Consider the following 27,494-nt stretch of genomic DNA (forward strand, 5'->3'; position numbering starts at 1 on the left):
TGGACACAGGCAGCACTGACTGTCCTGAATCGAGAGAATCAGTTACTAGAGTCTGGACATAGAAACTGGACACAGGCAGCCCTGACTGTCCAGAAACGAGAGGCTCAGTTACCACAGTCTGGATAAATAATACTGGACACAGGCAGCCCTGACTGTCCAGAAACGAGAGGCTCAGTTACCAGAGTCTGGACATATAATACTGGACACAGGCAGCCCTGACTGTCCAGACAAGACAAGCTCAGATACCACAGTCTGGACAAATAAGACTGGACACAGGAAGCCCTGATTGTCCAGAATCGAGAGAATCAGTTACCAGAGTCTGGAGATAGAAACTGGACACAGGCAGCCCTGACTGTCCAGAAACGAGAGGCTCAGTTACCAGAGTCTGGACATATAATACTGGACACAGGCAGCCCTGACTGTCCAGAAACGAGAGGCTCAGTTACCACAGTCTGGACATGAACAGTGGACAAAGGTAAACCTGTCTGTCCAGAAACAAGAGAATCAGTTTCCAGACTGTGGACATAGAAATTGGACACAGTCAGTCCTGACTGTCCAGAAACGAGAGCCTCAGTTATCAGTGTCTAGACATAGAAATTGGACACAGGCAGACCTGACTGTCCAGAAACGAGAGAATTCGTTTCAGAGTCTGGAGATAGAAACTGGACACAGGCAGCCCTGACTGTCCAGGAACTAGAAGGTCAGTTACCACAGTCTGTACATGAAAAGTGGACACAGGCAAACCTGTCTGTCCAGAAATGAGAGAATCAGTTTCCAGATTGTGGAGATAGAAACTGGACAAAGGCAGTCCTGACTGTCCAGAAAAGAGAGCCTCAGTTACCACAGTGTGGACATAGAAACTGGACACAGGCAAACCTGGCTGTCTAGAGACTACATGCTCAGTTGTGTAACACTGCTAACAGAAGCTGGACACAGGCAGCCCTGACTGTCCAAAACTGACAGGCTCAGATACAAGAGTCTGGACATAGAAACTGGACACAGGCAGCCCTGACTGTCCAGAATCGAGAGAATCAGTTACCAGAGTCTGGAGATAGAAACTGGACACAGGCAGCCCTGACTGTCCAGGAACTAGAAGGTCAGTTACCAGAGTCTGGACATATAATACTGGACACAGGCAGCCCTGCCTGTCCTGAATCGAGAGAATCGGTTACTAGAGTCTGGACATAGAAACTGCACACAGGCAGCCCTGACTGTCCAGAAACGAGAGGCTCAGTTACCACAGTCTGGACATAAAATACTGGACACAGGCAGTCCTAACTGTCCAGAAACGAGAGAATCAGTTTCCAGACTGTGGACATAGAAACTGGAAACAGTCAGTCCTGACTGTCCAGAAACGAGAGCCTCAGTTACGAGTCTAGACATAGAAATTGGACACAGGCAGACCTGACTGTCCAGAGAAGACAAGCTCAGATACCATAGCCTGGACAAATAAGACTGGACACAGGCAACCCTGATTGTCCAGAAACTAAAAGCTCAGTTACCACAGTCTGGACATATAATACTGGACACAGGCAGCCCTGACTGTCCAGAAACGAGAGGCTCAGTTACCACAGTCTGGATATGAAAAGTGGACACAGGCAAACCTGTCTGTCCAGAAACGAGAGAATCAGTTTCCAGACTGTGGACATAGAAACTGGACACAGTCAGTCCTGACTGTCCAGAGAAGACAAGCTCAGATACCACAGTCTGGACAAATAAGACTGGACACAGGCAACCCTGATTGTCCAGAAACTAAAAGCTCAGTTACCACAGTCTGGACAAGAAAATTGGACACAGGCAAACCTGTCTGTCCAGAAACGAGAGAATCGGTTACCACAGTGTGGACAACAAAACGGGACACAGGCAAACCTGTCTGTCCTGAAAGGAGAGAATCATTTTCCAGAGTCTGGACATAGAAACTGGACACAGGCAGCCCTGACTGTCCAGACATGACAAGCTCAGATACCACAGTCTGAACAAATAAGACTGGACACAGGCAGCCCTGATTGTCCAGAAACTAAAAGCTCAGTTACCACAGTCTGGACAAGAAAATTGGACACAGGCAAACCTGTCTGTCCAGAAACGAGAGAATCAGTAACCACAGTGTGGACAACAAAACGGGACACAGGCAAACCTGTCTGTCCTGAAAGGAGAGAATCATTTTCCAGAGTCTGGACATAGAAACTGGACACAGGCAGACCTGACTGTCCAGACAAGACAAGCTCAGATTCCACAGTCTGAACAAATAAGACTGGACACAGGCAGCCCTGATTGTCCCGAAACTAAAAGCTCAGTTACCACAGTCTGGACAAGAAAATTAGACACAGGCAAACATGGCTGTCCAGAGACGACATGCTCAGTGGTGTAACACTGCTAATAGAAGCTGGACACAGGTAGCCCTGCCTGTCCAGAATCGAGAGAATCAGTTACCAGTGTCTGGACATAGAAACTGGGCACAGGCAGCCCTGGCTGTCCAGACCTGCTATTAGGAGCCCTAACTGTCCAGAAACGAGAGGCTCAGTTACCACAGTGTGGACAACAAAATGGGACACAGGCAAACCTGTCTGTCCTGAAAGGAGAGAATCATTTTCCAGAGTCTGGACATAGAAACTGGACACAGGCAGCCCTGACTGTCCAGACATGACAAGCTCAGATACCACAGTCTGGACAAATAAGACTGGACACAGGCAGACCTGATTGTCCAGAGATTAGAAGCTCTGTTACCACAGTCTGGACATGAAAACTGGACACGGGCAAACCTGTCTGTCCAGAGACGACATGCTCAGTGGTGTAGTGCTGCGAACAGAAACTGGACACAGGCATCCCTGACTGTCCAGATACGACATTCTCAGTTACCACAGTCTGGACAAAAAACACTGGACACAGGCAGCCCTGACTGTCCAGAAATGACAGGCTCAGTTACCACAGTCTGGACAAGAAAACTGGACACAGGTAAACCTGTCTGTCCAGAGACGACATGCTCAGTGGTTTAACACTGGACATAGAAACTGGACACAGGCATCCCTGATTGTCTAGAAACGAGAGACTCAATTAGCATAGTGTGACAGAGGAGCCTGTCACTGGGTACAGGTAGCACAGAAAATACATAATTGATACACCTTCCATTGAGCGGTTGCTAGATAAGTTCCTGAGGGTGCACACTCAGAGCTTGACTAGTAACTGCTATTACCTAATTTCATATATATTCATGTACATAAACATACCTAATTTCATACACATTCATATACTTAAAACAGGTATGAGTGAGTATTGTGGTGTGAATGGAGAGCGCTCTCAAAATGGATGTTATTCATGGTTTGTTGGTTGTTGGTGGTTAGGTAGTGGTATATCAACGGAGAGAGAGAGAACAGGTAGGTAAGGAGGATCTATCTTTATTTGAATAATTACTTTTGTTTCTTTTTTGGGGGTTTTGTTATCTGGTGTGAGGGACTTGGAGCCATGTGAATAGACTGCACTTGTTTTGCTTGGGTGCTTTTGCGGCGGAGCCCTTATGAGATAAAACAGACCTGCTTTGTCCTTGCTCAGGCCGTTGTGTTACACATAATAAGGACAAAGAAACTGGACACAGGCAGCCCTGGCTGTCCAGAAATGACAGGCTCAGATACCACAGTATGGACATAAAACACTGGACACAGGCAGCCCTGACAGTCCAAAAATGACAGGCTCAGATACCAGAGTCTGGACAAATAATACTGGACACAGGCAGACTGTCCAGGAACTAGAAGGTCAGTTACCACAGTCTGGACATGAAAAGTGGACACAGGCAAACCTGTCTGTCCAGAAACGAGAGAATCAGTTTCCAGACTGTGGACATAGAAACTGGACACAGGCAGTCCTGACTGTCCAGAAACGAGAGCCTCAGTTACCAGAGTCTAGACATAGAAAGTGGACACAGGCAGACTTGACTGTCCACACAAGACAAGCTCAGATACCACAGTCTGGACAAATAAGACTGGACACAGGCAGCCCTGATTGTCCAGAAACTAAAAGCTCAGTTACCACAGTCTGGACAAGAAAATTGGACACAGGCAAACCTGTCTGTCCAGAAACAAGAGAATCAGATACCACAGTGTGGACATAGAAACTGGACACAGGCAGCCCTGACTGTCCAGAAACGAGAGAATCTGTTTCCAGAGTCTGGACATAGAAACTGGACACAGGAAGCCCTGACTGTCCAGGAACTAGAAGGTCAGTTACCACAGTCTGGACATGAAAAGTGGACACAGGCAAACCTGTCTGTCCAGAAACGAGAGAATCAGTTTCCAGATTGTGGACATAGAAACTGGACACAGGCAGTCCTGACTGTCCAGAAACGAGAGCCTCAGTTACCACAGTGTGGACATAGAAACTGGACACAGGCAAACCTGGCTGTCCAGAGACTACATGCTCAGTTGTGTAACACTGCTAACAGAAGCTGGACACAGGCAGCCCTGACTGTCCAAAACTGACAGGCTCAGATACAAGAGTCTGGACATAGAAACTGGACACAGGCAGCCCTTACTGTCCAGAATCGAGAGGCTCAGTTACCACAGTCTGGATATGAAAAGTGGACACAGGCAAACCTGTCTGTCCAGAAACGAGAGAATCAGTTTCCAGACTGTGGACATAGAAACTGGACACAGTCAGTCCTGTCTGTCCAGAAACGAGAGCCTCAGTTACCAGAGTCTAGACATAGAAATTGGACACAGGCAGACCTGACTGTCCAGAGAAGACAAGCTCAGATACCACAGTCTGGACAAATAAGACTGGACACAGGCAGTCCTGACTGTCCAGAAACGAGAGCCTCAGTTACCACAGTCTGGACAAGAAAATTGGACACAGGCAAACCTGGCTGTCCAGAGACTACATGCTCAGTTGTGTAACACTGCTAACAGAAGCTGGACACAGGCAGCCCTGATTGTCCAAAACTGACAGGCTCAGATACAAGAGTTTGGACATAGAAACTGGACACAGGCAGCCCTGACTGTCCAGAATCGAGAGAATCAGTTAGCAGAGTCTGGACATAGAAACTGGACACAGGCAGCCCTGACTGTCCAGAAACGAGAGGCTCAGTTACCAGAGTCTGGACATATAATACTGGACACAGGCAGCCCTGACTGTCCAGAAACGAGAGGCTCAGTTACCAGAGTCTGGACATATAATACTGGACACAGGCAGCCCTGACTGTCCAGAATCGAGAGAATCAGTTACCAGAGTCTGGACATAGAAACTGGACACAGGCAGCCCTGACTGTCCAGAAACGAGAGGCTCAGTTACCAGAGTCTGGACATATAATACTGGACACAGGCAGCCCTGACTGTCCAGAATTGAGAGAATCAGTTACCAGAGTCTGGACATAGAAACTGGACACAGGCAGCCCTGACTGTCCAGAAACGAGAGGCTCAGTTACCAGAGTCTGGACATATAATACTGGACAGAGGCAGCCCTGACTGTCCTGAATCGAGAGAATCAGTTACCAGAGTCTGGACATAGAAACTGGACACAGGCAGCCTTGACTGTCCAGGAACTAGAAGGTCAGTTACCACAGTCTGGACATGAAAAGTGGACACAGGCAAACCTGTCTGTCCAGAATCGAGAGAATCAGTTACCAGAGTCTGGACATATAATACTGGACACAGGCAGCCCTGACTGTCCAGGAACCAGAAGGTCAGTTACCACAGTCTGGACATGAAAAGTGGACACAGGCAAACCTGTCTGTCCAGAATCGAGAGAATCAGTTACCAGAGTCTGGAGATAGAAACTGGACACAGGCAGCCCTGACTGTCCAGAAACGAGAGGCTCAGTTACCACAGTCTGAACAAATAATAATGGACACAGGCACCCCTGACTGTCCAGAAACGAGAGGCTCAGTTACCAATGTCTGGACATGAAAGGTGGACACAGGCAAACCTGTCTGTCCAGAAACGAGAGAATCAGTTTCCAGACTGTGGACATAGAAACTGGACACAGGCAGTCCTGACTGTCCAGAAACGAGAGCCTCAGTTACCAGAGTCTAGACATAGAAACTGGACACAGGCAGACCTGACTGTCCAGACAAGACAAGCTCAGATACCACAGTCTGGACAAATAAGACTGGACACAGGAAGCCCTGATTGTCCAGAATCGAGAGAATCAGTTACCAGAGTCTGGAGATAGAAACACAGGCAAACCTGTCTGTCCAGAAACAAGAGAATCAGATACCACAGTGTGGACATAGAAACTGGACACAGGCAGCCCTGACTGTCCAGAAACGAGAGAATCTGTTTCCAGAGTCTGGACATAGAAACTGGACACAGGCAGCCCTGACTGTCCAGGAACTAGAAGGTCAGTTACCACAGTCTGGACATGAAAAGTGGACACAGGCAAACCTGTCTGTCCAGAAACGAGAGCCTCAGTTACCACAGTGTGGACATAGAAACTGGACACAGGCAAACCTGGCTGTCCAGAGACTACATGCTCAGTTGTGTAACACTGCTAACAGAAGCTGGACACAGGCAGCCCTGACTGTCCAAAACTGACAGGCTGAGATACAAGAGTCTGGACATAGAAACTGGACACAGGCAGCCCTGACTGTCCAGAATCGAGAGAATCAGTTACCAGAGTCTGGACATAGAAACTGGACACAGGCAGCCCTGACTGTCCAGAAACGAGAGGCTCAGTTACCAGAGTCTGGACATATAATACTGGACAGAGGCAGCCCTGACTGTCCTGAATCGAAAGAATCAGTTACCAGAGTCTGGACATAGAAACTGGACACAGGCAGCCCTGACTGTCCAGGAACTAGAAGGTCAGTTACCACAGTCTGGACATGAAAAGTGGACACAGGCAAACCTGTCTGTCCAGAAACGAGAGAATCAGTTTCCAGACTGTGGACATAGAAACTGGACACAGGCAGTCCTGACTGTCCAGAAACGAGAGCCTCAGTTACCAGAGTCTAGACATAGAAACTGGACACAGGCAGTCCCGACTGTCCAAAACTGACAGGCTCAGATACAAGAGTCTGCACATAGAAACTGGACAAAGGCAGCCCTGACTGTCCAGAATCGAGAGAATCAGTTACCAGAGTCTGGAAATAGAAAGTGGACACAGGCAGCCCTGACTGTCCAGAAACGAGAGGCTCAGTTACCAGAGTCTGGACATATAATACTGGACACAGGCAGCCCTGACTGTCCAGGAACCAGAAGGTCAGTTACCACAGTTTGGACATGAAAAGTGGACACAGGCAAACCTGTCTGTCCAGAATCGAGAGAATCAGTTACCAGAGTCTGGAGATAGAAACTGGACACAGGCAGCCCTGACTGTCCAGAAACGAGAGGCTCAGTTACCAGAGTCTGCACATGTAATACTGGACAGAGGCAGCCCTGACTGTCCTGAATCGAGAGAATCAGTTACTAGAGTCCGGACATAGAAACTGGACACAGGCAGCCCTGACTGTCCAGAAACGAGAGGCTCAGTTACCACAGTCTGGACATGAAAAGTGGACACAGGCAGACCTGACTGTCCAGAGAAGACAAGCTCAGATACCATAGCCTGGACAAATAAGACTGGACACAGGCAACCCTGATTGTCCAGAAACTAAAAGCTCAGTTACCACAGTCTGGACAAGAAAACTGGACACAGGCAGCCCTGAGTGTCCAGACATGCTATTAGCAGCCCTGACTGTCCAGAAACGAGAGGCTCAGTTACCACAGTGTGGACAACAAAACGGGACACAGGCAAACCTGTCTGTCCTGAAAGGAGAGAATCATTTTCCAGAGTCTGGACATAGAAACTGGACACAGGCAGACCTGACTGTCCAGACAAAACAAGCTCAGATTCCACAGTCTGAACAAATAAGACTGGACACAGACAGCCCTGATTGTCCAGAAACTAAAAGCTCAGTTACCACAGTCTGGACAAGAAAATCAGACACAGGCAAATATGGCTGTCCAGAGACGACATGCTCAGTGGTGTAACACTGCTAATAGAAGCTGGACACAGGTAGCCCTGCCTGTCCAGAATTGAGAGAATCAGTTACCAGTGTCTGGACATAGAAACTGGGCACAGGCAGCCCTGGCTGTCCAGACTTGCTATTAGGAGCCCTGACTGTCCAGAAACGAGAGGCTCAGTTACCACAGTGTGGACAACAAAACGGGACACAGGCAAACCTGTCTGTCCTGAAAGGAGAGAATCATTTTCCAGAGTCTGGACATAGAAACTGGACACAGGCAGCCCTGACTGTCCAGACATGACAAGCTCAGATACCACAGTCTGGACAAATAAGACTGGACACAGGCAGACCTGATTGTCCAGAGATTAGAAGCTCTGTTACAACAGTCTGGAAATGAAAACTTGACTGGGGCAAACCTGTCTGTCCAGAGACGACATGCTCAGTGGTGTAGTGCTGCGAACAGAAACTGGACACAGGCATCCCTGACTGTCCAGATACGACATTCTCAGTTACCACAGTCTGGACAAAAAACACTGGACACAGACAGCCCTGACTGTCCAGAAATGACAGGCTCAGTTACCACAGTCTGGACATGAAAAGTGGACACAGGCAAACCTGTCTGTCCAGATACGAGAGAATCAGTTTCCAGATTGTGGAGACAGAAACTGGACACAGGCAGTCCTGATTGTCCAGAAACGAGAGCCTCAGTTACCACATGGTGGACATAGAAACTGGACACAGGCAAACCTGGCTGTTTAGAGACTACATGCTCAGTTGTGTAACACTGCTAACAGAAGCTGGACACAGGCAGCCCTGACTGTCCAAAACTGACAGGCTCAGATACAAGAGTCTGGACATAGAAACTGGACACAGGCAGCCCTGACTGTCCAGAATCGAGAGAATCAGTTACCAGAGTCTGGACATAGAAACTGGACACAGGCAGCCCTGACTGTCCAGAAACGAGAGGCTTAGTTACCAGAGTCTGGACATATAATACTGGACACAGGCAGCCCTGACTGTCCAGAAACGAGAGGCTCAGTTACCACAGTCTGGACATGAAAAGTGGACACAGGCAAACCTGTCTGTCTAGAAACGAGAGAATCAGTTTCCAGACTGTGGACATAGAAACTGGACACAGTCAGTCCTGACTGTCCAGAGAAGACAAGCTCAGATACCACAGTCTGGACAAATAAGACTGGACACAGGCAGCGCTGATTGTCCAGAAACTAAAAGCTCAGTTACCACAGTCTGGACAAGAAAATTGGACACAGGCAAACCTGTCTGTCCAGAAACAAGAGAATCAGTTACCAGTGTCTGGACATAGAAACTGGGCACAGGCAGCCCTGGCTGTCCAGACCTGCTATTAGGAGCCCTGACTGTCCAGAAACGAGAGGCTCAGTTACCACAGTGTGGACAACAAAATGGGACACAGGCAAACCTGTCTGTCCTGAAAGGAGAGAATCATTTTCCAGAGTCTGGACATAGAAACTGGACACAGGCAGCCCTGACTGTCCAGACATGACAAGCTCAGATACCACAGTCTGGACAAATAAGACTGGACACAGGCAGACCTGATTGTCCAGAGATTAAAAGCTCTGTTATTACAGTCTGGACATGAAAACTGGACACGGGCAAACCTATCTGTCCAGAGACGACATGCTCAGTGGTGTAGTGCTGCGAACAGAAACTGGACACAGGCATCCCTGACTGTCCAGATACGACATTCTCAGTTACCACAGTCTGGACAAAAAACACTGGACACAGGCAGCCCTGACTGTCCAGAAATGACAGGCTCAGTTACCACAGTCTGGACAAGAAAACTGGACACAGGTAAACCTGTCTGTCCAGAGACGACATGCTCAGTGGTTTAACACTGGACATAGAAACTGGACACAGGCATCCCTAATTGTCTAGAAACGAGAGACTCAATTAGCATAGTGTGACAGAGGAGCCTGTCACTGGGTACAGGTAGCACAGAAAATACAACATTGATACACCTTCCATTGAGCGGTTGCTAGATAAGTTCCTGAGGGTGCACACTCAGAGCTTGACTAGTAACTGCTATTACCTAATTTCATATATATTCATGTACATAAACATACCTAATTTCATACACATTCATATACTTAAAACTGGCATGAGTGAGTATTGTGGTGTGAATGGAGAGCGCTCTCAAAATGGATGTTATTCATGGTTTGTTGGTTGTTGGTGGTTAGATAGTGGTATATCAACAGAGAGAGAGAGAACAGGTAGGTAAGGAGGATCTATCTTTATTTGAATAATTACTTTTGTTTCTTTTTTGGGGGTTTTGTTATCTGGTGTGAGGGACTTGGAGCCATGTGAATAGACTGCACTTGTTTTGCTTGGGTGCTTTTGCGGCGGAGCCCTTATGAGATAAAACAGACCTGCTTTGGCCTTGCTCAGGCCGTTGTGTTACACATAATAAGGACAAAGAATCTGGACACAGGCAGCCCTGGCTGTCCAGAAATGAAAGTCTCAGATACCACAGTGTGGACAAAAAACACTGGACACAGGCAGCCCTGACTGTCCAAAAATGACAGGCTCAGATACCAGAGTCTGGACAAATAATACTGGACACAGGCAGATTGTTCAGGAACTAGAAGGTCAGTTACCACAGTCTGGACATGAAAAGTGGACATAGGCAAACCTGTCTGTCCAGAAACGAGAGAATCAGTTTCCAGACTGTGGACATAGAAACTGGACACAGGCAGTCCTGACTGTCCAGAAACGAGAGCCTCAGTTACCAGAGTCTAGACATAGAAAGTGGACACAGGCAGACTTGACTGTCCACACAAGACAAGCTCAGATACCACAGTCTGGACAAATAAGACTGGACACAGGCAGCCCTGATTGTCCAGAAACTAAAAGCTCAGTTACCACAGTCTGGACAAGAAAATTGGACACAGGCAAACCTGTCTGTCCAGAAACAGGAGAATCAGATACCACAGTGTGGACATAGAAACTGGACACAGGCAGCCCTGACTGTCCAGAAACGAGAGAATCTGTTTCCAGAGTCTGGACATAGAAACTGGACACAGGAAGCCCTGACTGTCCAGGAACTAGAAGGTCAGTTACCACAGTCTGGACATGAAAAGTGGACACAGGCAAACCTGTCTGTCCAGAAACGAGAGAATCAGTTTCCACATTGTGGAGATAGAAACTGGACACAAGCAGTCCTGACTGTCCAGAAACGAGAGCCTCAGTTACCACAGTGTGGACATAGAAACTGGACACAGGCAAACCTGGCTGTCCAGAGACTACATGCTCAGTTGTGTAACACTGCTAACAGAAGCTGGACACAGGCAGTCCTGACTGTCCAAAACTGACAGGATCAGATACAAGAGTCTGGACATAGAAACTGGACACAGGCAGCCCTTACTGTCCAGAATCGAGAGGCTCAGTTACCACAGTCTGGATATGAAAAGTGGACACAGGCAAACCTGTCTGTCCAGAAACGAGAGAATCAGTTTCCAGACTGTGGACATAGAAACTGGACACAGTCAGTCCTGTCTGTCCAGAAACGAGAGCCTCAGTTACCAGAGTCTAGACATAGAAATTGGACACAGGCAGACCTGACTGTCCAGAGAAGACAAGCTCAGATACCACAGTCTGGACAAATAAGACTGGACACAGGCAACCCTGATTGTCCAGAAACTAAAAGCTCAGTTACCACAGTCTGGACAAGAAAATTGGACACAGGCAAACCTGGCTGTCCAGAGACTACATGCTCAGTTGTGTAACACTGCTAACAGAAGCTGGACACAGGCAGCCCTGATTGTCCAAAACTGACAGGCTCAGATACAAGAGTTTGGACATAGAAACTGGACACAGGCAGCCCTGACTGTCCAGAATCGAGAGAATCAGTTAGCAGAGTCTGGACATAGAAACTGGACACAGGCAGCCCTGACTGTCCAGAAACGAGAGGCTCAGTAACCAGAGTCTGGACATATAATACTGGACAGAGGCAACCCTGACTGTCCTGAATCGAGAGAATCAGTTACCAGAGTCTGGACATAGAAACTGGACACAGGCAGCCCTGACTGTCCAGAAACGAGAGGCTCAGTTACCAGAGTCTGGACATATAATACTGGACAGAGGCAGCCCTGACTGTCCTGAATCGAGAGAATCAGTTACCAGAGTCTGGATATAGAAACTGGACACAGGCAGCCTTGACTGTCCAGGAACTAGAAGGTCAGTTACCACAGTCTGGACATGAAAAGTGGACACAGGCAAACCTGTCTGTCCAGAAACGAGAGAATCAGTTTCCAGACTGTGGACATAGAAACTGGACACAGGCAGTCCTGACTGTCCAGAAACGAGAGCCTCAGTTACCAGAGTCTAGACATAGAAACTGGACACAGGCAGTCCTGACAGTCCAAAACTGACAGGCTCAGATACAACAGTCTGCACATAGAAACTGGACAAAGGCAGCCCTGACTGTCCAGAATCGAGAGAATCAGTTACCAGAGTCTGGAAATAGAAAGTGGACACAGGCAGCCCTGACTGTCCAGAAACGAGAGGCTCAGTTACCAGAGTCTGGACATATAATACTGGACACAGGCAGCCCTGACTGTCCAGGAACCAGAAGGTCAGTTACCACAGTCTGGACATGAAAAGGGGACACAGGCAAACCTGTCTGTCCAGAATCGAGAAAATCAGTAACCAGAGTCTGGAGATAGAAACTGGACACAGGCAGCCCTGACTGTCCAGAAACGAGAGGCTCAGTTACCAGAGTCTGGACATATAATACTGGACACAGGCAGCCCTGACTGTCCAGGAACCAGAAGGTCAGTTACCACAGTCTGGACATGAAAAGGGGACACAGGCAAACCTGTCTGTCCAGAATCGAGAGAATCAGTTACCAGAGTCTGGAGATAGAAACTGGACACAGGCACCCCTGACTGTCCAGAAACGAGAGGCTCAGTTACCACAGTCTGGACATGAAAAGTGGACACAGGCAAACCTGTCTGTCCAGAAACGAGAGAATCAGTTTCCAGACTGTGGACATAGAAACTGGACACAGGCAGTCCTGACTGTCCAGAAACGAGAGCCTCAGTTACCAGAGTCTAGACATAGAAACTGGACACAGGCAGACCTGACTGTCCAGACAAGACAAGCTCAGATACCACAGTCTGGACAAATAAGACTGGACACAGGAAGCCCTGATTGTCCAGAATCGAGAGAATCAGTTACCATAGTCTGGAGATAGAAACACAAGCAAACCTGTCTGTCCAGAAACAAGAGAATCAGATACCACAGTGTGGACATAGAAACTGGACACAGGCAGCCCTGACTGTCCAGAAACGAGAGAATCTGTTTCCAGAGTCTGGACATAGAAACTGGACACAGGCAGCCCTGACTGTCCAGGAACTAGAAGGTCAGTTACCACAGTCTGGACATGAAAAGTGGACACAGGCAAACCTGTCTGTCCAGAAACGAGAGCCTCAGTTACCACAGTGTGGACATAGAAACTGGACACAGGCAGCCCTGACTGTCCAGAATAGAGAGAATCAGTTACCAGAGTCTGGACATAGAAACTGGACACAGGCAGCCCTGACTGTCCAGAATCGAGAGAATCAGTTACCAGAGTCTGGACATAGAAACTGGACACAGGCAGCCCTGACTGTCCAGAAACGAGAGGCTCAGTTACCAGAGTCTGGACATATAATACTGGACAGAGGCAGCCCTAACTGTCCTGAATCGAAAGAATCAGTTACCAGAGTCTGGACATAGAAACTGGACACAGGCAGCCCTGACTGTCCACGAACTAGAAGGTCAGTTACCACAGTCTGGACATGAAAAGTGGACACAGGCAAACCTGTCTGTCCAGAAACGAGAGAATCAGTTTCCAGACTGTGGACATAGAAACTGGACACAGGCAGTCCTGACTGTCCAGAAACGAGAGCCTCAGTTACCAGAGTCTAGACATAGAAACTGGACACAGGCAGTCCCGACTGTCCAAAACTGACAGGCTCAGATACAAGAGTCTGCACATAGAAACTGGACAAAGGCAGCCCTGACTGTCCAGAATCGAGAGAATCAGTTACCAGAGTCTGGAAATAGAAAGTGGACACAGGCAGCCCTGACTGTCCAGAAACGAGAGGCTCAGTTACCAGAGTCTGGACATATAATACTGGACACAGGCAGCCCTGACTGTCCAGGAACCAAAAGGTCAGTTACCACAGTTTGGACATGAAAAGTGGACACAGGCAAACCTGTCTGTCCAGAATCGAGAGAATCAGTTACCAGAGTCTGGAGATAGAAACTGGACACAGGCAGCCCTGACTGTCCAGAAATGAGAGGCTCAGTTACCAGAGTCTGGACATGTAATACTGGACAGAGGCAGCCCTGACTGTCCTGAATCGAGAGAATCAGTTACTAGAGTCTGGACATAGAAACTGGACACAGGCAGCCCTGACTGTCCAGAAACGAGAGGCTCAGTTGCCACAGTCTGGACAAATAATACTGGACACAGGCACCCCTGACTGTCCAGAAACGAGAGGCTCAGTTACCAGACTCTGGACATATAATACTGGACACAGGCAGTCCTGACTGTCCAGAAACGAGAGCCTCAGTTACCAGAGTCTAGACATAGAAACTGGACACAGGCAGACCTGACTGTCCAGACAAGACAAGCTCAGATACCACAGTCTGGACAAATAAGACTGGTCACAGGCAGCCCTGATTGTCCAGAAACAAGAGAATCAGTTCCCACAGTGTGGACATAGAAACTGGACACAGACAGTCCTGACTGTCCAGAAATGAGAGAATCTGTTTCCAGAATCTGGACATAGAAACTGGACACAGGCAGCCCTGACTGTCCAGGAACTAGAAGGTCAGTTACCACAGTCTGGACATGAAAAGTGGACACAGGCAAACCTGTCTGTCCAGATACGAGTGAATCAGTTTCCAGATTGTGGAGATAGAAACTGGACACAGGCAGCCCTGACTGTCCAGAAACAAGAGGCTCAGTTACCAGAGTCTGGACATATAATACTGGACACAGGCAGCCCTGACTGTCCAGACACGAGAGGCTCAGTTACCACAGTCTGGACATGAAAAGTGGACACAGGCAAACCTGTCTGTCCAGAAACGAGAGAATCAGTTTCCAGACTGTGGACATAGAAACTGGACACAGGCAGCCCTGACTGTCCAGAAACGAGAGAATCTGTTTCCAGAGTCTGGACATATAATACTGGACACAGGCAGCCCTGACTGTCCAGACACGAGAGGCTCAGTTACCACAGTCTGGACATGAAAAGTGGACACAGGCAAACCTGTCTGTCCAGAAACGAGAGAATCAGTTTCCAGACTGTGGACATAGAAACTGGACACAGGCAGCCCTGACTGTCCAGAATCGAGAGAATCAGTTACCAGAGTCTGGACATAGAAACTAGACACAGGCAGCCCAGACTGTCCAGAAACGAGAGGCTCAGTTACCAGACTGTGGACATAGAAACTGGACACAGGCAGTCCTGACTGTCCAGAAACGAGAGCCTCAGTTACCAGAGTCTAGACATAGAAACTGGACACAGGCAGACCTGACTGTCCAGACAAGACAAGCTCAGATACCACAGTCTGGACAAATAAGACTGGTCACAGGCAGCCCTGATTGTCCAGAAACAAGAGAATCAGTTCCCACAGTGTGGACATAGAAACTCGACACAGACAGTCCTGACTGTCCAGAAATGAGAGAATCTGTTTCCAGAATCTGGACATAGAAACTGGACACAGGCAGCCCTGACTGTCCAGGAACTAGAAGGTCAGTTACCACAGTCTGGACATGAAAAGTGGACACAGGTAAACCTGTCTGTCCAGAAACAAAAGAATCAGTTACCACAGTGTGGACATAGAAACTGGACACAGGCAGCCCTGACTGTCCAGAAACAAGAGAATGTGTTTCCAGAGTCCGGACATAGAAACTGGACACAGGCAGCCCTGACTGTCCAGGAAACAGAAGGTCAGTTACCACAGTCTGGACATGAAAAGTGGACACAGGCAAACCTGTCTGTCCAGATACGAGTGAATCAGTTTCCAGATTGTGGAGACAGAAACTGGACACAGGCAGCCCTGACTGTCCAGAAACAAGAGGCTCAGTTACCAGAGTCTGGACATATAATACTGGACACAGGCAGCCCTGACTGTCCAGACACGAGAGGCTCAGTTACCACAGTCTGGACATGAAAAGTGGACACAGGCAAACCTGTCTGTCCAGAAACGAGAGAATCAGTTTCCAGACTGTGGACATAGAAACTGGACACAGGCAGCCCTGACTGTCCAGAAACGAGAGAATCTGTTTCCAGAGTCTGGACATAGAAACTGGACACAGGCAGCCCTGACTGTCCAGGCATGCTATTAGCAGCCCTGACTGTCCAGAAACGAGAGGCTCAGTTACCACAGTGTGGACAACAAAACGGGACACAGGCAAACCTGTCTGTCCTGAAAAGAGAGAATCATTTTCCAGAGTCTGGACATAGAAAGTGGACACAGGCAGCCCTGACAGTCCAAAAATGACAGGCTCAGATACCAGAGTCTGGACAAATAATACTGGACACATGCAGCCCTGACTGTCCAGGAACCAGAAGGTCAGTTACCACAGTCTGGACATGAAAAGTGGACACAGGCAAACCTGTCTCTCCAGATACGAGAGAATCAGTTTCCAGATTGTGGAGATAGAAACTGGACACAGGCAGCCCTGACTGTCCAGAATCGAGAGAATCAGTTACCAGAGTCTGGACATAGAAACTGGACACAGGCAGCCCTGACTGTCCAGAATCGAGAGAATCAGTTACCAGAGTCTGGAGATAGAAACTGGACAAAGGCAGCCCTGACTGTCCAGAAACGAGAGGTTCACTTACCACAGTCTGGACATGAAAAGTGGACACAGGCAAACCTGTCTGTCCAGAAGCGAGAGAATCAGTTTCCAGACTGTGGACATAGAAACTGGACACAGTCAGTCCTGACTGTCCAGAAACGAGAGCCTCAGTTACCAGAGTCTAGACATAGAAATTGGACACAGGCAGCCCAGACTGTCCAGAAACGAGAGGCTCAGTTACCAGACTGTGGACATAGAAACTGGACACAGGCAGTCCTGACTGTCCAGAAACGAGAGCCTCAGTTACCAGAGTCTAGACATAGAAACTGGACACAGGCAGACCTGACTGTCCAGACAAGACAAGCTCAGATACCACAGTCTGGACAAATAAGACTGGACACAGGCAGCCCTGATTGTCCAGAAACTAAAAGCTCAGTTACCACAGTCTGGACAAGAAAATTGGACACAGGCAAACCTGTCTGTCCAGAAACAAGAGAATCAGTTACCACAGTGTGGACATAGAAACTGGACACAGGCAGCCCTGACTGTCCAGAAACTAGAAGGTCCTGACTGTCCAGAAACGAGAGCCTCAGTTACCAGAGTCTAGACATAGAAATTGGACACAGGCAGACCTGACTGTCCAGAGAAGACAAGCTCAGATACCATAGTTTGGACAAATAAGACTGGACACAGGCAACCGTGATTGTCCAGAAACTAAAAGCTCAGTTACTACAGTCTGGACAAGACAATTGGACACAGGCAAACATGGCTGTCCAGAGACGACATGCTCAGTGGTGTAACACTCCTAATAGAAGCTGGATACAGGTAGCCCTGCCTGTCCAGAATCGAGAGAATCAGTTTTCCAGTGTCTGGACATAGAAACTGGACACAGGCAGCCCTGACTGTCCAGACATGCTATTAGCAGCCCTGACTGTCCAGAAACGAGAGGCTCAGTTACCAGAGTGTGGACAAGAAAATTGGACACAGGTAAACCTGTCTGTCCAGAGACGACATGCTCAGTGGTTTAACACTGGACATAGAAACTGGACACAGGCATCCCTGATTGTCTAGAAACGAGAGACTCAATTAGCATAGTGTGACAGAGGAGCCTGTCACTGGGTACAGGTAGCACAGAAAATACATAATTGATACACCTTCCATTGAGCGGTTGCTAGATAAGTTCCTGAGGGTGCACACTCAGAGCTTGACTAGTAACTGCTATTACCTAATTTCATATATATTCATGTACATAAACATACCTAATTTCATACACATTCATATACTTAAAACAGGTATGAGTGAGTATTGTGGTGTGAATGGAGAGCGCTCTCAAAATGGATGTTATTCATGGTTTGTTGGTTGTTGGTGGTTAGGTAGTGGTATATCAACGGAGAGAGAGAGAACAGGTAGGTAAGGAGGATCTATCTTTATTTGAATAATTACTTTTGTTTCTTTTTTGGGGGTTTTGTTATCTGGTGTGAGGGACTTGGAGCCATGTGAATAGACTGCACTTGTTTTGCTTGGGTGCTTTTGCGGCGGAGCCCTTATGAGATAAAACAGACCTGCTTTGTCCTTGCTCAGGCCGTTGTGTTACACATAATAAGGACAAAGAAACTGGACACAGGCAGCCCTGGCTGTCCAGAAATGACAGGCTCAGATACCACAGTGTGGACATAAAACACTGTGACTGTCCAAGACTGTCCAGGAACTAGAAGGTCAGTTACCACAGTCTGGACATGAAAAGTGGACACAGGCAAACCTGTCTGTCCAGAAACGAGAGCCTCAGTTACCAGAGTCTAGACATAGAAACTGGACACAGGCAGACCTGACTGTCCAGACAAGACAAGCTCAGATACCACAGTCTGGACAAATAAGACTGGACACAGGCAGCCCTGATTGTCCAGAAACTAAAAGCTCAGTTACCACAGTCTGGACAAGAAAATTGGACACAGGCAAACCTGTCTGTCCAGAAACAAGAGAATCAGTTACCACAGTGTGGACATAGAAACTGGACACAGGCAGCCCTGACTGTCCAGAAACTAGAAGGTCAGTTACCACAGACTGGACATGAAAAGTGGACACAGGCAAACCTGTCTGTCCAGAAATGGGAGAATCAGTTTCCAGATAGTGGAGAAAGAGACACAGGCAGTCCTGAGTGTCCAGAAACGAGAGCCTCAGTTACCACAGTGTTGACATAGAAACTGGACACAGGCAATCCTGGCTGTCCAGAGACTACATGCTCAGTTGTGTAACACTGCTAATAGAAGCTGGACACAGGCAGCCCTGACTGTCCAAAACTGACAGGCTCAGATACAAGAGTCTGGACATAGAAACTGGACACAGGCAGCCCTGACTGTCCAGAATCGAGAGAATCAGTTACCAGAGTCTGGACATAGAAACTGGACACAGGCAGCCCTGACTGTCCAGAAACGAGAGGCTCAGTTACCAGAGTCTGGACATATAATACTGGACACAGGCAGCCCTGACTGTCCAGAAACGAGAGGCTCAGTTACCACAGTCTGGACATGAAAAGTGGACACAGGCAAACCTGTCTGTCCAGAAACGAAAGAATCAGTTTCCAGACTGTGGACATAGAAACTGGACACAGTCAGTCCTGACTGTCCAGAAACGAGAGCCTCAGTTACCAGAGTCTAGACATATAAGTTGGACACAGGCAGACCTGACTGTCCAGAGTAGACAAGCTCAGATACCACAGTCTGGATAAATAAGATTGGACACAGGCAACCCTGATCCTCCAGAAACTAAAAGCTCAGTTACCACAGTCTGAACAAGAAAATTGGACACAGGCAAACCTGTCTGTCCAGAAACGAGAGAATCAGTTACCACAGTGTGGGCATAGAAACTGGACACAGGCAGCCCTGACTGTACAGAAACGAGAGAATCAGTTACCACAGTGTGGACAAAGATACTGGACACAGGTAAACCTGGCTGTCCAGAGACTACATGTTCAGTGGTGTAGCGCTGCGAACAGAAACTGGACACAGGCATCCCTAACTGTCCAGATATGACATTCTCAGTTATGTCTGGACAAAAAACAGTGGACACAGGTAGCCCTGACTGTCCAGAAACGAGAGAATCAGTTTCCAGACTGTGGACATAGAAACTGGACACAGGCAGTCCTGACTGTCCAGAAACGAGAGCCTCAGTTACCAGAGTCTAGACATAGAAACTGGACACAGGCAGACCTGACTGTCCAGACAAGACAAGCTCAGATACCACAGTCTGGACAAATAAGACTGGACACAGGCAGCCCTGATTGTCCAGAAACTAAAAGCTCAGTTACCACAGTCTGGACAAGAAAATTGGACACAGGCAAACCTGTCTGTCCAGAAACAAGAGAATCAGTTACCACAGTGTGGACATAGAAACTGGACACAGGCACCCCTGACTGTCCAGAAACTAGAAGGTCAGTTACCACAGACTGGACATGAAAAGTGGACACAGGCAAACCTGTCTGTCCAGAAATGGGAGAATCAGTTTCCAGATAGTGGAGATAGAGACACAGGCAGTCCTGAGTGTCCAGAAACGAGAGCCTCAGTTACCACAGTGTTGACATAGAAACTGGACACAGGCAATCCTGGCTGTCCAGAGACTACATGCTCAGTTGTGTAACACTGCTAATAGAAGCTGGACACAGGCAGCCCTGACTGTCCAAAACTGACAGGCTCAGATACAAGAGTCTGGACATAGAAACTGGACACAGGCAGCCCTGACTGTCCAGAATCGAGAGAATCAGTTACCAGAGTCTGGACATATAATACTGGACACAGGCAGCCCTGACTGTCCAGAAACGAGAGGCTCAGTTACCACAGTCTGGACATGAAAAGTGGACACAGGCAAACCTGTCTGTCCAGAAACGAAAGAATCAGTTTCCAGACTGTGGACATAGAAACTGGACACAGTCAGTCCTGACTGTCCAGAAACGAGAGCCTCAGTTACCAGAGTCTAGACATAGAAGTTGGACACAGGCAGACCTGACTGTCCAGAGTAGACAAGCTCAGATACCACAGTCTGGATAAATAAGACTGGACACAGGCAACCCTGATCCTCCAGAAACTAAAAGCTCAGTTACCACAGTCTGAACAAGAAAATTGGACACAGGCAAACCTGTCTGTCCAGAAACGAGAGAATCAGTTACCACAGTGTGGACATAGAAACTGGACACAGGCAGCCCTGACTGTACAGAAACGAGAGAATCAGTTACCACAGTGTGGACAAAGATACTGGACACAGGTAAACCTGGCTGTCCAGAGACTACATGTTCAGTGGTGTAGCGCTGCGAACAGAAACTGGACACAGGCATCCCTAACTGTCCAGATATGACATTCTCAGTTATGTCTGGACAAAAAACAGTGGACACAGGTAGCCCTGACTGTCCAGAAACGAGAGAATCAGTTTCCAGATTCTGGACATAGAAACTGGACACAGGCAGCCCTGACTATCCAGAAACAAGAGGCTCACTTACCACAGTGTGGACAACAAAACTGGACACAGGCAAACCCGGCTGTCTAGAAACTACATGCTCAGTGGTGTAACACTGCTAATAGAAACTGGACACAGGCAGCCCTGACTGTCCAGAAATGACAAGCTCAGATACCACAGTCTGGAGAAAACATACTGGACACAGGCAGCCCTGACTGTCCTGAAACTAAAAGCTCAGTTACCACAGTCTGGACAAGAAAACTGGACACAGTCAATCCTGTCTATCCAGAGACAGCATGCTCAGTGGTGTATCACTGCTAATAGAAACTGGACACAGACAGCCCTGACTGTCCAGACAGAGAGGCTCAGTTACCACAGTGTGGATATAGAAAGTGGACACAGGCAGCCCTGACTGTCCAAAAATTACAGGCTCAGATACCACAGTCTGGACAAAAAATATTGGATGCAGGCAGCCCTGACTGTCCAGAAACGAGAGAATCAGTTTCCAGAGTCCGGACATAGAAACTGGACACAGGCAAACCTGTCTGTCCAGAGACGATATGCTCAGTGGTGTAACACTGCTAATAGAAACTGGACACAGACCTGGCTATCTAGAAATGACAGGCTCGGATACCAAAGTCTGGACAAAAAAACACTGGACACAGGCATCCCTGACTGTCCAGAAACGAGAGAATCAGTTACTAGAGTCTGGACATAGAAACTGGACACAGGCAGCCCTGACTGTCCAGAAAGGAGAGGCTCGGTTACCACAGTGTGGACAAGAAAACTGGACACAGGCAAACCTGGCTGTCCAGAAACAACATGCTCAGTGGTGTAACACTGCGAATAGAAACTGGACACAGGCAGACCTGGCTGTCCAGAAATGACAGGCTCAGACACCAGAGTCTGGACATGAAACACTGCACAAAGGCAGTACTGACTGTCCAGAAACTAGAGAATCAGTTACCAGAGTATGGACATAGATACTGGACACAGGCAGCCCTGACTGTCCAGAAAGGAGAGGTTCAGTTACCACAGTGTGGACAAAGATACTGGACACAAGCAAACCTGGCTGTCCAGAGACTACATGCTCAGTGGTGTAGTGCTGCGAACAGAAACTGGACACAGGCATCCCTGACTGTCCAGATATGACATTTTCAGTTACCACAGTGTGGACATTCTCAGTTATGTCTGGACAAATAAGACTGGACACAGGCAGCCCTGACTGTCCAGAAACGAGAGAATCAGTTTCCGGATTCTGGACATAGAAACTGGACACAGGCAGCCCTGACTGTCCAGAAACGAGAGGCTCAGTTACCACAGTGTGGACAACAAAACTGGACACAGGCAAACCTGGCTGTCCAGAAACTACATGCTCAGTGGTGTAACACTGCTAATAGAAACTGGACACAGGCAGCCCTGACTGTCCAGAAATGACAAGCTCAGTTACCACAGTCTGGACAAAAAAACTGGACACAGTCAATCCTGTCTGTCCAGAGAAGGCATGCTCAGTGGTGTTACACTGCTAATAGAAACTGGACACAGGCAGCCCTAACTGTCCAGAAATTAGAGGCTCATTTACCACAGTGTGGACATAGAAACTGGACACAGGCAGCCCTGAATGTCCAGAAAGGAGAGCCTCCGTTACCACAGTGTGGACAAAGATACTGGACACAGGCAAACCTGGCTGTCCAAAGACTACATGTTCAGAGGTGTAGCGCTGCGAACAGAAACTGGACACAGGCATCCCTGACTGTCCAGATATGACATTCTCAGTTACCACAGTGTGGACAAGAAAACTGGACAAAGGCAGCCCTGACTGTCCAGAAACGAGAGGCTCAGTTACCACAGTGCGGACAAGAAAACTGGACACAGGCAAACCTGGCTGTCCAGAAACTACATGCTCAGTGGTGTAACACTGCGAACAGAAACTGGACACAGGCAGACCTGGCTGTCCAGAAATGACAAGCTCAGTTACCACACTGTGGACAAGAAAACTGGACACAGGCAGCCCTGACTGTCCAGAAACGAGAGGCTCAGTTACCACAGTGCGGACAAGAAAACTGGACACAGGCAATCCTGTCTGTCCAGAGACGGCATGCTCAGTGGTGTAACACTGCTAATAGAAACTGGACGCAGGCAGCCCTGACTGTCCAGAAACGAGAGAATCAGTTTCCAGAGTTTGGAAATAGAAACTGGACACAGGCAAACCTGTCTGTCCAGAGACGACATGCTCAGTGGTGTAACACTGCTAATAGAAACTGGACACAGGCAGACCTGACTGTCCAGAAAGGAGAGGCTCGGTTACCACAGTGTGGACAAAGATACTGGACACAGACAAACCTGGCTGTCCAAAGACTACATGTTCAGTGGTGTAGTGCTGCGAACAGAAACTGGACACAGGCATCCCTGACTGTCCAGATACGACATTTTCAGTTACCACAGTGTGGACATTCTCAGTTATGTCTGGACAAATAAGACTGGACACAGGCAGCCCTGACTGTCCAGAAATGAGAGGCTCAGTTACCACAGTGTGGACAAGAAAACTAGACACAGGCAGCCCTGACTGTCCAGAAACGAGAGAATCATTTTCCAGAGTCTGGACATAGAAACTGGACACAGGCAGCCCTAACTGTCCTGAAACGAGAGGCTCAGTTACCACAGTGTGGACAAGAAAACTGGACACAGGCAAACCTGGCTGTCCAGAAACTACATGCTCAGTGGTGTAAGACTGTGAATAGAAACTGGACACAGGCAGCCCTGACTGTTCAGAAATGACAAGCTCAGATACCACAGTCTGGACAAAAAATACTGGACACAGGAAGCCCTGACTGTCCAGAATTGAGAGAATCAGTTACCAGAATCTGGATATAGAAACTGGACACAGGCAGCCCTGACTGTCCAGAAACGTCAAGCTCAGATACCACAGTCTGGACAAATAAGACTGGACACAAGCAGCCCTGATTGTCCAGACACTAAAAGCTCAGTTACCACAGTCTGGACAAGTAAACTGGACACAGGCAATCCTGTCTGTCCAGAGACGGCATGCTCAGTGGTGTAACACTGCTAATAGAAACTGGACACAGGCAGACCTGGCTGTCCAGAAACGACAAGCTCAGATACCAGAGTCTGGACAAATAAGATTGGACACAGGCAGCCCTGATTGTCCAGAAACTAAAAGCTTAGTTACCGCAGTCTGGACAAGAAAACTGGACACAGTCAATCCTGTCTGTCCAGAGACAACATGCTCAGTGCTTTAACACTGGACATAGAAACTGGACACAGGCATCCCTGATTGTCTAGAAACGAGAGACTCAATAAGCAAAGTGTGACAGAGGAGCCTGTCACTGGGTACAGGTAGCACAGAAAATACAACATTGATACACCTTCCATTGAGCGGTTGCTAGATAAGTTCCTGAGGGTGCACACTCAGAGCTTGACTAGTAACTGCTATTACCTAATTTCATATATATTCATGTACATAAACATACCTAATTTCATACACATTCATATACTTAAAACTGGCATGAGTGAGTATTGTGGTGTGAATGGAGAGCGCTCTCAAAATGGATGTTATTCACGGTTTGTTGGTTGTTGGTGGTTAGGTAGTGGTATATCAACGGAGAGAGAGAGAACAGGTAGGTAAGGAGGATTTACCTTTATTTGAATAATTACTTTTGTTTCTTTTTTGGAGGTATTGTTATCTGGTGTGAAGGACTTGGAGCCATGTGAATAGACTGCACTTGTTTTGCTTGGGTGCTTTTGCGGTGGAGCCAGTCTGAGATAAAACGGTCCTACTTTGGCCTTACTCAGGCCGTTGTGTTACACATAATATGGACAAAGAAACTGGACACAGGCAGACCTGACTGTCCAGAAACGCCAAGCTCAGTTACCGCAGTCTGGACAGAGAAACTGGACACAGGCAAACCTGGCTTTCCAGACACAACAGGCTCCTATACCACAGTCTGGATAAATAGGACTTGACACAGGTAGAATCGAGAGAATCAGTTACCAGAGTCTGGACGTAGAAACTGTCCAGAAACTAGAAGCTCAGTTACCACAGTCTGGAAAAGAAAACTGGAATAAGGCAAACCTGTTCAGACTCCCACACTCCTGGAGGGGCAGAGAAGGTGAACTTCTGCAACAGCGAGGTGAAGATCAGGAACAGCTCATCCTGGCCAGGCTCTCTCCGAGACAAGCCCTGCGTCCTGGGACAGCAAACAACACAGGTTAGCCCTCCTCCTCATGGTCTGTGAGTGTCTGTGCTGAATTCTGCACTGCAGCACTGGGTGTCACTGTGGTTAGGCTGTATTGCCCACCCATCATGATACTTGCGAATGTTTCATATGACCCATGTATGCTATTTAAATGTTCAGAATTATTTTCAATTAATTCCTATCATATGCAAAATGAGACATAAACAGTGTCTTTTACAAATGAGCTGCACCCTGTGGTCCTGTACCTGCAGAATACGCCATGAAGGCGTCCTTCTTCACAAACTGGCCCTCAGGGTCCAGGAAGTGAGCAGGGTTGAATTGATGAGGCCTCTCCCACTGGGTCTCATCCTGGAGCACTGAGGTCAGCAGAGGAAAGACAGGGGACCTTTGAGAGAAGAGAGGCAATAACAAGCAAAAATAAGGTTCCCTGGATCCAGAAACTGGATCTGCTGGTTTCCACTCTACTAAAATTCACTACAGCTTTATTTGAACTAAGTTTTCTGTCAATGACACCTTTTCAGCCTACATAATCTTACAGAAATTTGACCAGTTATATTGTTAGATTTATACACAGAAAAATAATTTTGCACTACTCTACTGTATATTGTCTATACCTGGTTTAGAACCATCAGTTCCAACCTTATATGTCATTTAGATCAGCCTTCATTTACTTCACTAAAGCTCACTAAGCTTCGGATGAGGGGATATTTAGCCATCAGCAGCAGCCCCCAGCAGAGTGTGGTGCCTGTTGTTTCAGTCCCAGCAGCAAGTAGGGCTACAATTGTGTTTATCAGATTATCCTCTTGGAAATGGGAATCTGTCCTGAAAGCAGAATTGAAATTAAAAATTGAAAGCAGATTAAAATAAATGTTTATGAAGATGATGATTTATAACTCGGCAATTATTGTAGTAGGATTGGTACTATATTATTTGGTCTGTAATTGATCTTTGTTGTGAAACACATGCCTTTCTCATTTAGGGCTATAATTGCGCTTATCAGATTTTCACGGAAATGTGAATCTGTCCTGAAACCTGAATAAAGAAATGTTGTTTCATGAGGATGATGATTTATAACTCGGCTATCAGTATTGTAGCAATTATACTATGTATTATTATCTGGTCTCATTAAACTGGAGTTAAAATTGAAAAAACAAGTTAGAGAATTTTGAGTCACAGATCAGATATCAATTAACATTTTTATTATTTTCTCTAGTCAGAGAAGAAAAGTGAGCTGTTTTTCCTAGCCAGTCACTGGAAAGACAGACGTCCACGGAAACTGATCCCCTCTGTTCTCTTACCCCCTGATGTTTGATCAAAAAGCATCAATAAATCCCCTTTTGTCGTTCTCTTGTAAGGTCTGCCAACTTCTACAGGTGCACTGCTGAGAGCATCCTGACTGGCTGCATCACTGCCTGGTCTGGGAGCTGCTCCGCCCGGGATCGCAAAGTACTGCAGACGGTGGTGCAGTCAGCGCAGCTCCTTACCGGCTGTGAGCTACCAGGCATCCAGGAAATCTACTCAGCTGGATGTCTGAAGAAGGCCAGGTCCATTCTCAAGGACCCCAGTCATCCCAGTCATCCCGAAGCATTCGGTCCAAGTCCAACAGACTACGGAACAGCTTCTACCTCCAGGCAATAAGACTGCTAAATAGCCAACCTGTAGCTCCTTTAGCAAATCACCTGTAATGGCTAGTTTTCTTCAATTACTATTACATCTATTATTATGTAACCTTATTTTCATAACCTCAATTTTGTGATTTTTATGATTTCTGTGATCGTTGTGATTTTTGGGAGCTCGCGGAACAGACATTTCATTGCCAGCAACTACTGCTGCAAGCTGTATTGTTGTGCATTTGATAAATAAACTTTGATTTGATTTGATATTCTTTGGATTTAAACTTGAATGTCTCGTGAGTGTATCCAGGACACACTGTCAGTCCATTTTAACCCTGAACAGCACAGTATACAGGTTCTCTGGTGTCAGGTGGTTTTTCTGCCAAAGAAAACAATACAGCATCAGTCTGGAATACATCCTGCGGTTGTGTCTCTCTATACCACCACCCTTGTGT

At 47.6% G+C, this 27,494-nt stretch overlaps 1 long non-coding RNA gene across 1 annotated transcript; it reads left to right on the forward strand.

Moving 5' to 3' along the window:
- Positions 1–474: 474 nt before the first annotated feature.
- On the forward strand, positions 475–27,306 carry LOC138224246 (uncharacterized). The gene is made up of 2 exons (XR_011182634.1): positions 475–25,438; positions 26,782–27,306. It is a non-coding gene; the product is annotated as an uncharacterized lncRNA (long non-coding RNA).
- The last annotated feature ends 188 nt before the right edge of the window (positions 27,307–27,494 follow it).

Source organism: Lepisosteus oculatus, chromosome 19 (assembly GCF_040954835.1).
Source record: "Lepisosteus oculatus isolate fLepOcu1 chromosome 19, fLepOcu1.hap2, whole genome shotgun sequence".
Lineage (NCBI taxonomy): Eukaryota > Metazoa > Chordata > Actinopteri > Semionotiformes > Lepisosteidae > Lepisosteus > Lepisosteus oculatus.